This window comes from Budorcas taxicolor, chromosome 17, assembly GCF_023091745.1.
Source record: "Budorcas taxicolor isolate Tak-1 chromosome 17, Takin1.1, whole genome shotgun sequence".
NCBI lineage: Eukaryota > Metazoa > Chordata > Mammalia > Artiodactyla > Bovidae > Budorcas > Budorcas taxicolor.
In genome coordinates, this window is record NC_068926.1 from 58,344,405 (window position 1) to 58,355,247 (window position 10,843).

Below are 10,843 nucleotides of genomic sequence, written 5' to 3' on the forward strand. Positions count from 1 at the left end.
TCCCAGAGCCCTTCACTAACCTCTGGATCTGTCAAGGTCGCCCTCGTTCTTTGTCGGTTGTTCAACTGCTGCCCTTGGAGCAGAGCACAGGGTTTACAGCCCGCTTTCAGCGTTTTTATTTCAGTGGAGCTTTGCCTTCCTCTGTATCTTTGACGTCTGCATAGTGGGAATTTCCCTTAACTCTTTCACATTATTTCTCACCCTTATCTTCCCAAGCCCTTTGTCCCCCTAAGTCCACTTTCGTAGAGGATAAACTGTCTGGCAGTTGTTTTTAAATGTTAGATGCCAGGAGGTTTGTTTAGTGTGCATCAGGCTCTCTGGCTTCCGTGTGTGTTCTGTGAAAGCGTGAGTACCTCTACCTGTTTCATCGTCTCACCGCTTTTGGTAACTCAGCCGTCTCCCAGTGGTTGTCACTGACAAGCCTCTTCTTTGAGCTTATTTGAACCCTTGAGCAATAACTCACAGTAGATTTACTGTGGAAACAGTTTATATCAAAGGTCAGCCATGCCTGTTTACTCTGTATTTGAACATTGGTGTGCACGTTTTGCATTTTCACTGCTTTCACGGTCTTTGTAACTTAAGTAGAAAATTAAGCTCTCTTGTTCCCACCTTGTAGATGAGGTAATAGAGAGAAGTGACTTCCCTTCTCCACGACAGAACCAGAACACGACCGTCATCTGCTGCTCAGGGGTCTACTGTCCTTCCCGGTGCCCCTCGCCCGCTCCAATGCTGACTCATCTGTAAACACTCCCCTGAGAGCATATAGCTTTGGATTCCAGGCCAGAAGAGAGGAGAGGTGGCATAAGTAGTCAAATTGGGTCGATAATCCAAAGGTCATTTTCATTCAGTCCTGGAATATGTTTCTCTGTACTATAGTCACTTAAGAGGTGTGTTAGCTGTTTTTGGAAACTCATGGTACTGCAGACTGCATAGCGAAGCCTCCCAAGGACCTGGAACATCATGGGCCTCCCCAGGCTTCCAGCCTAGACCCCTCTCTACTCCCCTCTCTGGTTTGTTTCTGGTTCCTTCAATTGAAAGTTTCCATAATTAGGAATCTTGTCTTAGTTTTGTATGCCCAGAGCTCAGCAAAGTGTGTGATATACATTGGGTTTTAGGAAAAGATCAAAGATGAAACGAGAATTCCTTTAGAAGAAAATGTATTAAATTCCAAATGTTTGGGGTGATAGGTAATTGGCTAATTTAAAGCACTTCCCTTAATTCTGAATCTTAACTGCTGTGCTTATTGGTGGAGCTGTAAAGATACGTCCTGATAGGGAAAGAAATGTTCCATGAAAAGGGTGCTATACAAAAAGGGCCACCCTCCTCGACGCAGCCTGGGACTCAGGGTGGCCCTGGACCTGGTAGCGCTGGAGCTGGTATCAAAGGGCCAACTCTGCAGTTCTTGTAAAAGCGGAGGATAGGATTTTCGAACAGGGTTTGCAGCTTTCAGCCTGCTCCCAGAGCTGACTCAGAGGCTGTCCAGGGAGTGCCTCGGTTGGTGAGGCTGCACAGGTGCTGTGGGAGCTGTGTGCAAGATTTCGAGCAAGCTGTTCCCATCGTTGGGATTTGCAGGTAAATTGTAAATGGGCAGAGACGTTGCTTCTTTAATCTGCTTTTCACCAACTGGAGAGAGTGTGGCCTTGCAGTCAGTAACTCTTGCTTGTTACTAAGGCATGGCCTTGGGCAGTCTTCTTTCCTCTTTAGGTCCCAGGCCCTGCTCTGTGATACAGGATCACATCCGATGGCTCCTCATGGGGTTGCTGTGAGGTGTCCGAGTGAGTGAGGGCTCAGTCCTGGGCACGAAGTCCACATCTGCAACCCAGCAGGAGCCCAGCGTCAGGTGGTCAACAAGGTTGGGAATGGGTAGGTCCCTCAGGTGGAAGGATGGGAACTACAGAGTTCTGGGTATTGTTTTCATTACTATTTTTAGAAGAACTCATGCTAAAGATAATTTTTTAACTGGAGGTAATTTAGAAATATGTCAAGATGAAAGTAATAATTACTTAAAATCATGCAATCTAGAGATCAGCCTCTGTTTTTTCCTCTTCCCTCATGACTTTTTAGGCAGATATGAGAACCCTTTTTCCTCTTGAAAGCAGTCCTCTGATGAACATTCTTCTATGTGACATACAGGCCTATCTAATAATTTTTAGTGATCACATGGTGTCAGTTTCATGGATATACAGTAATGTTATTAATCCCCTGCTGAGGGCGTTTAGCTTGTTACTTTTTTTTTTTGGCTACTATAAGTAATACACTGATGATACGCTTTCACGTGCACGATTGTATGTTTATCGGAGAATGATTTTCACCAATTTATACTCCCACCTAATGTATGTGATGAGTGTCTCTTTCTGTATACCCAAGAACCCCATGGCATTGTTTAACTCTTTGCTGATGGATCTCAGTGTTCTAATTGATGTTTATCTGATCTCTTCCCGTATTTTGATTGATCATCTTATCATTCAGATGTAGTGAACTGCTGCTTGTGACCTTGGCCAGTTTTTCTCTCATTGGTCTTTATCTTACAGAGCGTTTTTCACTGAAGGAAGCCTTAAACCCCTTTTCTTGTCTTTCTCAGCCCTGCGTTTCTCAGAGGCAAGTGGCTTGTTAACAAACTAACCTTTCTAGTTGATCTAGGGCAGCAAACGGGGGCAGTTTTGCCCCCAGGGAACAGTTGGCAACGTCCAGATTGCCAGGTGGTCATTAGGTGTGATGGTTGGAGACCAGGGATACTACTAAACACCCCACTGCCCCTGCGACACAGAATGATCCAGCTCCAAGCGTCAGTGGTGCCAACGTGGAGAGGCCCTACTCTTGGTCACATTTCCTCCCTTTCAGTTAAAGAGGAAAAACTACCAGGAGCTGAGAGCTGACTTGATTATTTCCTTGCCCTTGCCTTCTGTTGTGCCCAAGTGCTGCTGATTAAATTACCTTGAAATCCCACAGGACATACGGCTTCCTCGCTGGTCTCTACCAGCCCAGTGCTGCCTCCAGGAACTGGCTTATTACTCTGCATCGGCGTCCCTTGCGTGCTGACACAGTCCAAGCACACACACCCTCCTGTGGGCAGAATAACCTCAGGTTTACTCACAGCCCCACCCCTCCCTGTTCTCCTGCAGCAGCCCTTTGCAAGGAGGGCTTTGGAAGATGAGGGGGGAAGGGAAATGTCACTACAGATCCCATTCAGAAAACTGGTCCTTCTACTATAAAAAAGTACCACATAAGTGAATAGTAATAATTAAAAGGAAACGCTGGTGGAATTGTGAGAGCTCTTTACTGCACAGCACTTTCCCTGACTCTGTGGCATCAGTCATTGCCTTCCGAGCCCCTTGCCTGTGTGGACTCTTCCTGCAGGGTTTGTTGTCACAGTGTGAAGACTGTTTGGAGTACCGGGATCCCTGTTTTCACTCAGTCACATGGCTGCGATGTTCGTCGTCTGGTTTGCTTTCACAGGTGGGAAGAGGAACAGGTGGCCCCCTCAGGCCTGAGTGGGGACCAGTGGGGGTCATCGTGTTCGTGCAGCTGGCTCCGTGTTCTGGTAGCCCCTCGCCACATACCTTCATGTGTACGACTCGATTCACCCCTGCTGTAGAGCTGCAGTGGTGGACATTTTAAAAATAGAAGTACAGCCTTTAATATTATAAAGAAACAAAACATCTAGCCACTTAAAGCGAGTGGGTCCAACTGTCATTCAAACGTTTAAACGGGTCCTATATTGTTTCCCAGGACTGCAAGGTCAGTGTCTTCAAGGGAACCAAAATCAAAACCATATCACTGCTATCAATGCATTTTATTTGTAAGTGGGTGCTTTCCTAGTTTTTGGTAGGGTCAGTAGTTCCTCCAGTCTTTGGACTTTTTAAATTCTTACATATTTTTATGGAGCATAGTGTAGGGAAGCTCTGGTCAGCTTGCATCTGGGTTATCAAAGTCAGAAATGTTTGCTAAATGAGAAAAAGTGGTATTGGCTATCAGTGAAATTCAAAATCTCAGTCTATGGTGGCCACATGTCCCTATTACTGAGGAGGAGTATGTGTGTTTATAAGTGTAACAGCAGTGTGTGAGTAGCATCCTAATTTTATTGACGAGAGCGCAAACATTTAGTGGCCTTAAGTAAATTAACCTCTTCTGGCTTTGGTTTTGTCATTTGTCATAGGCAGGTGATTACTAAGATATCTTGCAGATCCAAAATTCTGATTTTTGTGCCAAAGATCCTGCCACATATAAAGCAAGACTAGAGCCCAGCAACTTGGTCCTTGGCTCTGATTCTCAGAGGGTAAGTGGAGACCAGCCATCTGGAGCCTATTTTCTTCAGACCAGGGCTTCCCCTTCTCTCTTGAAGATTTCAGCTGGGGCTCACCATTTTCTGCCTCTCTCCTCAAATATTAAATAGACACCATATTCTTCTCTGCTGGGACCAACTTATCATGTATTGCTGCTCTGCACCTGTGAAGACAGCTGCTGTGTTTTCCATCATAAAAACAGCTGCCTTTTGGCAAGGAGGCCCAGAATGTGCTTTGTAGCTGTACCTTAACACAGTGCTAAATTATTTAGACATGCTTAACCTGAGATGCTCAGAGCATCTTGGACTTCCTATTTAGGGCTTCTGTAGTTACTGCTCAGTAAAAGGTTTCCCTTTCATATCTTTTGTGATTACTAGGCAGAAATCTCAAAATATAGGAAATTACAAAGATATTAAATTATCAGATCCCCAGCACACCCCAGAGATAACCACTAATTAAAGTTTTGATGTAAAGTTTTGCCTTTTTTTGTACATAAATGTATATTTTGTGTTAGTACGTAAATAAAGGTAGAATCTTGCTGTATAATATTTTAAAATAAACAGTTCCTATCGGGTTGGCTTAACTCAATTATAGCTAACTAATTTACAGAATGGGAAAAGTGTACATTTTAATTGTATCATCTGGGCCTCAACGTAAAGTCAGGGTAGGGTTGAAAGCCCTTTTAGAACTGCACACAAATTTGGCATTGCCTTTCTACATCCCTCTTCTTTGATTTTTACACAGTAGGGAGACAAGTCTTTGTTTTCCTCACAAATAAATTACAGGCATCCTACCTCAGTCAGAGTTGACCCGCAGGAAGCATGAGGAGGTTGAAACCTGTCACGGCAGAACCCCACTTTCTTGAGAGAGCTAAGGAAAAAAGATGAGGGGAGCCCCACTCCAAATATCCCCAACTATGTCATTCATTTCAGTGAACCACTAAGTGCAGCAATTAAGGAAATAAAAAAAGTAGAATTATAAAATGTCTGGGAAGGACACAGGGGGACCATCTTTCTGGATACCTGCTTTGGGAAAAGGATGATATGAGTTTAAAGCGGCCATGTTTTGTCAAGTTTGTGGTCCACGGTGATGGTTTTTGAGGGCAAGAGGGATGTCGGTTTCTAAAGATGTTCTAGACGCTCCATGGGTTGCTATTTGGAGCTGGCATCCTCTGTGCTTCCCTCCAGAGCCTCAAGAGGCCTGGAGTCCCTCGCATGTGCTGGACTGTTTCTCTGAGGAAGTTTTTGCCTGGGCAGCAATCCAGGGTGTGCTCTGAGAGTGTAAGCCCTGACACCTGTGCCCTTCCTAAGCTCTGCCTGCAGCCTGCTGCATGCCAGCTTGGAGGCCTGATATAAACGGTCTTGCAGCCGCTTAGCAGTCAGCCAGGCTCATTTATTTGACACAAATAAGCTCATTGACCTGATTTAACAGAGGGAGGAACTATGGAATCAAGTCCAATATGATCTTAAAGCCCTTTCTTTTCATCACAGTCTTTTCAGACCTTTAAGGATGACTGCCGAGTTAAACGATGCTCATGGGCACTCTCTCAAGGAAAAAAGGGGAAAGAGAAGCTGGAGAGATGGGAGGAAGGGGAGAGGACAGAGCAGGAGGTGTTGGGGGCACAAACGCCAACAGTTGCTCTCTGTGCCACTTGGGGGCACCAGTTACTTAGGTTTTCTGTCCTCAGCGTAGTCCTTGTTGGGAGACCCTGAGACCTGTGCCCACGTGGGCTCCCTCTCACTGAGACAATGAGGCTGTTCTGTAGACGAAGGACCATCTGGTGGTGACGACGAACCACGACTCTTTCCCAGAGCCCTGTCGACTTTGTGCACAGGGACTCAGGCATATCCTTTTGCAAAGAAAAGGAAATCTGCTGCTGGTGCCATTGAAGACCTCAGGCTTAACTCGGGGCCTATACCGTCCTCTTCTTCCTCCCCTCCGATTTGCTGAGGTGAAATGTAGGATAGTCTCTTGACTGGTCCTACCTGGACGAAAAACATCTGGGAACTGCTTACAGCGTACCATCCTGCATTGGCCCCATCGCGTTCACACAGCAGTGTCTCCTGAGGCAGGTGTTCTTTCTCATCTTCATTTTAGGAGCCAGGCTCTGACACTAGGGTTATATTTTTCTCCAGGTTATAGATGCCAGCTTCAGAGCCCCGGAAGGTGCACACGGGCCCAGCCCAGGCACTTTGTGATTGCAGCGACCGTCTTCCAATCATTTCTGGCGCTAAAGGCCTCTTATTTAATCTCAACAACCACGCTTATGAAGTTGTAGGTCTTTTTATCCTCATTCTACAGAACTCAGAGATTAATTTCTTTGTCTGGGAAAACATCGTCTTAGTGGTTTAAACCAGGATAGTGATCGAACCCAATCTCTTTTTGCTCCAGGACCTTGACTTTTAGCCCCTGTGATGTAAGTGCCACTGTGGGCTGAGTGCTGAGAAGGAGGTCGAGATGGAGAAGGGGTTATTTGCTTTAAAGCTTGCTATTTGGCCTAGGATTTGGATCATCCTTGATTTAAGCAAAATGTTTCACCTTCTTGCTGCTGGTCCTGCCAGAAAGAGTGTTTGAAGAATGCACTGAAAGAGGATTTTAGCCTTTCAGCACAGCTCTGGTAACTTCCCTTTTCGCCCTGATCAGAGTCCTTATAATGGGCTGAACTGTCTCCTCCTACCCAAATCCATATACTGAATTCGCAACCCTCAGTGGGTTACAGTGTAACCTATTCAGATAAACTGCCTCTGAAGAGGTGATTAAGTTAAAATGAGGCTGTGAGGGTGGCTTCTAATCTACTAGGACTATGTCCTTATGAGAAGAGGGAGAGAAAGCCCTTAAAGAGGGCTTTAAGAAGGCCGCCATCTGCAATCTAAGAATGGCCTCGGGAGAAACAAACCTATTGACGCCTTGATCTCAGACTTCCCAGCCTCCAGGACTGCAGGAGAATAAATTCCTATCCTTTAAGCTCCCCAGTCTAAGGCATTTTGTTAGGGCAGCCTGCGGTGACTGATAACAATCCTTGAAGGAAGTGATACTGAGTTACTATGCAAGCCCAAAGGATAGCATGGCGGGTAGCAACACTGAGCTGCACCGCTGAGTCGTCTTGGCGCCAGTGTGTTTCTTTTCTACGAAAGTGAACCTGAGAGCCTGTCCAAGGTTCCTTCCAGCCCTGGCCTTCAGGGGTTCTAGTTTTAGGGTCTAGCCTCAAGTCCTGAAAAGTGCTGCTTTAAACCTGTGATGTTTAACCAGAGGGGCATTTTGCCCCCCAGGGGACATAAGCCAATGTATAAAGACAGTTTTGGTTGTCATGACGTGTGTATGTCTGTGTGCCTCCAGCTGAGGCACACGCTCAAGTGCCCTGCACAGCCCCCACCACAGAGGGTTGTCCACTGCTCAGTGTCAGCAGGGTCGAGGTGGAGAAACCCTGGGTTCAGCCTCGTTGCCCTGTGAATGGGGGTGACGTGGGATTGTCAGCTCCGGTCATTCATTCAGCGGGTACTCGCTTAGCACTTACTGTCTGCCTAGCTCTGTGCTAGGTAGTGCAGAGACCTAGAAGAGTCTCCTGGGATTTAAAGTCGGGTTGATCTTAAGCTTCTGGTTTGGGGAACATGGTATTAATACCTAAACATTCTTAGGTGATGATGTTACCATCCTCCTTAGGATAAACCATCACTTTGGATTTCCAGAGAGCTTTTTTTTGCTCAGACGGCCAAGCACCATTTATTGAATCCTGCCTCATTCACAGACCTACACTAGTATAGCTTTGTTGTTCAGTTGCTAAGTCATGTCCGACTCTGCGATCTCATGGACGGCAGCATGTCAGGCTTCCCTGTCAGCTTGGTTCTTTTTATAAAGGATTGGAGGAGGGACTTCCCTGGTGGTCCAATGGCTAAGACTCTGCTCCTAATGCAGGTGCCTGGGTCTGATCCCTGGTCAGGGAACTAAAACCCACATGCCGCAACCAAGAGTTTGCATGCCACGACTAAAGATCCCTCGTGCCTCAATGAAGATCGAAGATGTTGTATGTCCCAACTAAGACCTGGCGGGGTGCAGCCAAATAAATAAATAAAAGTAAATATGAAAAAAAAAAAAAAAACAACCAGAAAAGATTTGAGGAAGCTATGTGCTGCTGCTAAGTTGCTTCAGTCGTGTCTGACTCTGTGTGACCCCATAGACGGCAGCCCACCAGGCTCCACCGTCCCTGGGATTCTCCAGGCAAGAACACTGGAGTGGGCTGCCATTTCCTCCTCCAATGCATAAAAGTGAAAGTGAAGTCACTCAGTCATGTCCGACTGTGAGCGACCCCATGGACTGCAGCCTACCAGGCTCCTCCATCCATGGGATTTTCCAGGCAAGAGTACTGGAGTGGGGTGCCATTGCCTTCTCCAGAGGAAGCTATGTATTTATATATAATACTGATCAGTAGAACCAGTTTAAAAGGAATGGCTACCCACTCCAGTATTCTTGCCTGGAGAATCCCATGGACAGAGGAGCCTGGCAGGCTATAGTCCATGGGGTCACAAAGAGTCGGATGTGACTGAGTGACTGACACTTTTAAAGTGGAATGCCAACATGCAGGTGTGAGAAAGCAACACAGTTGATGCGTAAATCCATATATGCATTTTTCCTAATTACAAAGTGACACATTATAGAAAGTCAGAGAAGTAAACAGAATAAAAACTTTCATAATCCTTCTATCTGTAGATAACCACTATGTGATACATCTCTTTTTGTACACATGCACATATATTTAACAAAAAAGAAAATTGCAACCCTATTTTACCATTTTGTCACCAAGTGAATGGCCCTTGAAAGGGGCTTTGACATCTAATTTGGTGATCACAAGGCAGAGAAAGATGTCTGCACGCCAGACTGGCTGTGGAGTTAGGTGACCAGGGTCACTGCCTACCAAGAATGCGTTGATCCAGGGAGATGGGTGAACACCCATATTTCACAACTCCAGAGGGCATCGTTCACATAGTACCAGAATGGTGTATTCCGTGTCACCCCTCCGCCCCGCCCCCCTTGTGTGACCCAGCAGCCCTGGAACTCTTATTTTTTGTAGCGGTTTTGTTGAGCTGTAGTTCACTTAGCATGCAGTTCACCCATTTAAGGTGTACAGTTCAATGATGTTAGTGTATTCAGAGCTGTGCAGCCGTCACCACAATCAATTTTCGAACATTTTCATCACCCCAGAAAGAAGTCCCGTACCTGTTAGCTATCACTCCCAGTTCCCCTGGTCTGTCCAGCCCTAGATGACCACTGACCTACTCAGTCTGTAGATCTGCCTATTCTGGACATTTCATTTAAATGGAACCATATATGATCTTTGGGGCCTGGCTCCTTTCCTATATCATCATGTTTCCATGACTTGTCCAATTATAGCATGTATCAGAACTTTGTTCTTTTTTAAAAATTTACTTTTCTAGTTGAATTGTTCATATAGAGTTCATTCACCTTTTTAAAGTATACAGTTCAGTGTTCTTTCCTGTTCACAAAGCTGTGTAGCCACTACCACTAATTCCAGAATATTTTCATCCCTCCGAAAGAAACCCCATACCTATTGGCAGTCATTCCTCATTCTTCCTCCCTGCCAGCCTGTGGCAACAATTTACCTTCTGTCTCTACTGACTGACCTATTCTGAATAGTTCACATAAATAGAATTGCACACCATGTAGTCGCTTGTTACTAACCTCTTTCACCTAGCATGTTTTCAAAGTTCACTCATGTTGTAGCATGTGTCAGTACTTCATTCCTTCTTATGGCTAAGTGTTCCGCAGTATGGATAGATCCCCTTTTCCTTATCCATTCATCAGTTGATGGGCATTTTTGGTTATTGTGAATAACGTTGCTCTGAGCATTTGTGTACAAGTTTTAGGTGGACATATGATTGCTGTTCCCTTCTGTGCATATACCTAGAAGTGGAATTACTGGGTTATGATATGCGTTTCATCTTTTGAGGAATTGCCAGTCTGTTTTCCAAAGCAGTTGTACCACTTTACATTCCCACCCAGCAGTGTACGAGGATTCCGATTACTTCACACCCTTGCCAACACTTGTCTTTGTTATTGTAGCCATCCCAATGCTAATGAAGTGGTATCTCGTTGGGGGGTTTGAATTAGCGTATCCTTGATGGCTCATGATGCTGAACATCTCTTCATGTACTTAGTGGCCACATGGACATCTTTAGGGAGGTGTCTATCTTAATTCTTTGCCCATTTTAAAATTGGGTTGTCTTTATAAATTGTTAGACTTCTTTATGTATTTTAGATATGAGCCCCTTGTCAGATATATGATTTGCAAACATTTTCTCTTGTTCTATGGATTGTCATTTCACTTTCTTGATGGTGTTCTTTGAAGCATAAAAGTTTTAGTTTTGATGAAGTTCAATTTAATTTTTCTTTGGTTGCTTGTGGTTTTGGTGTCATATTGTGATGCTAATTGATTTTTAATGAATGATAATATTCCTTGGAATAGATGTAGCATAAAAAGATAATTGTTTGATACTAATTGCATAATGTTCTTTGTTTTAATGTCTTCTTGCCCACCCTCACCCCCA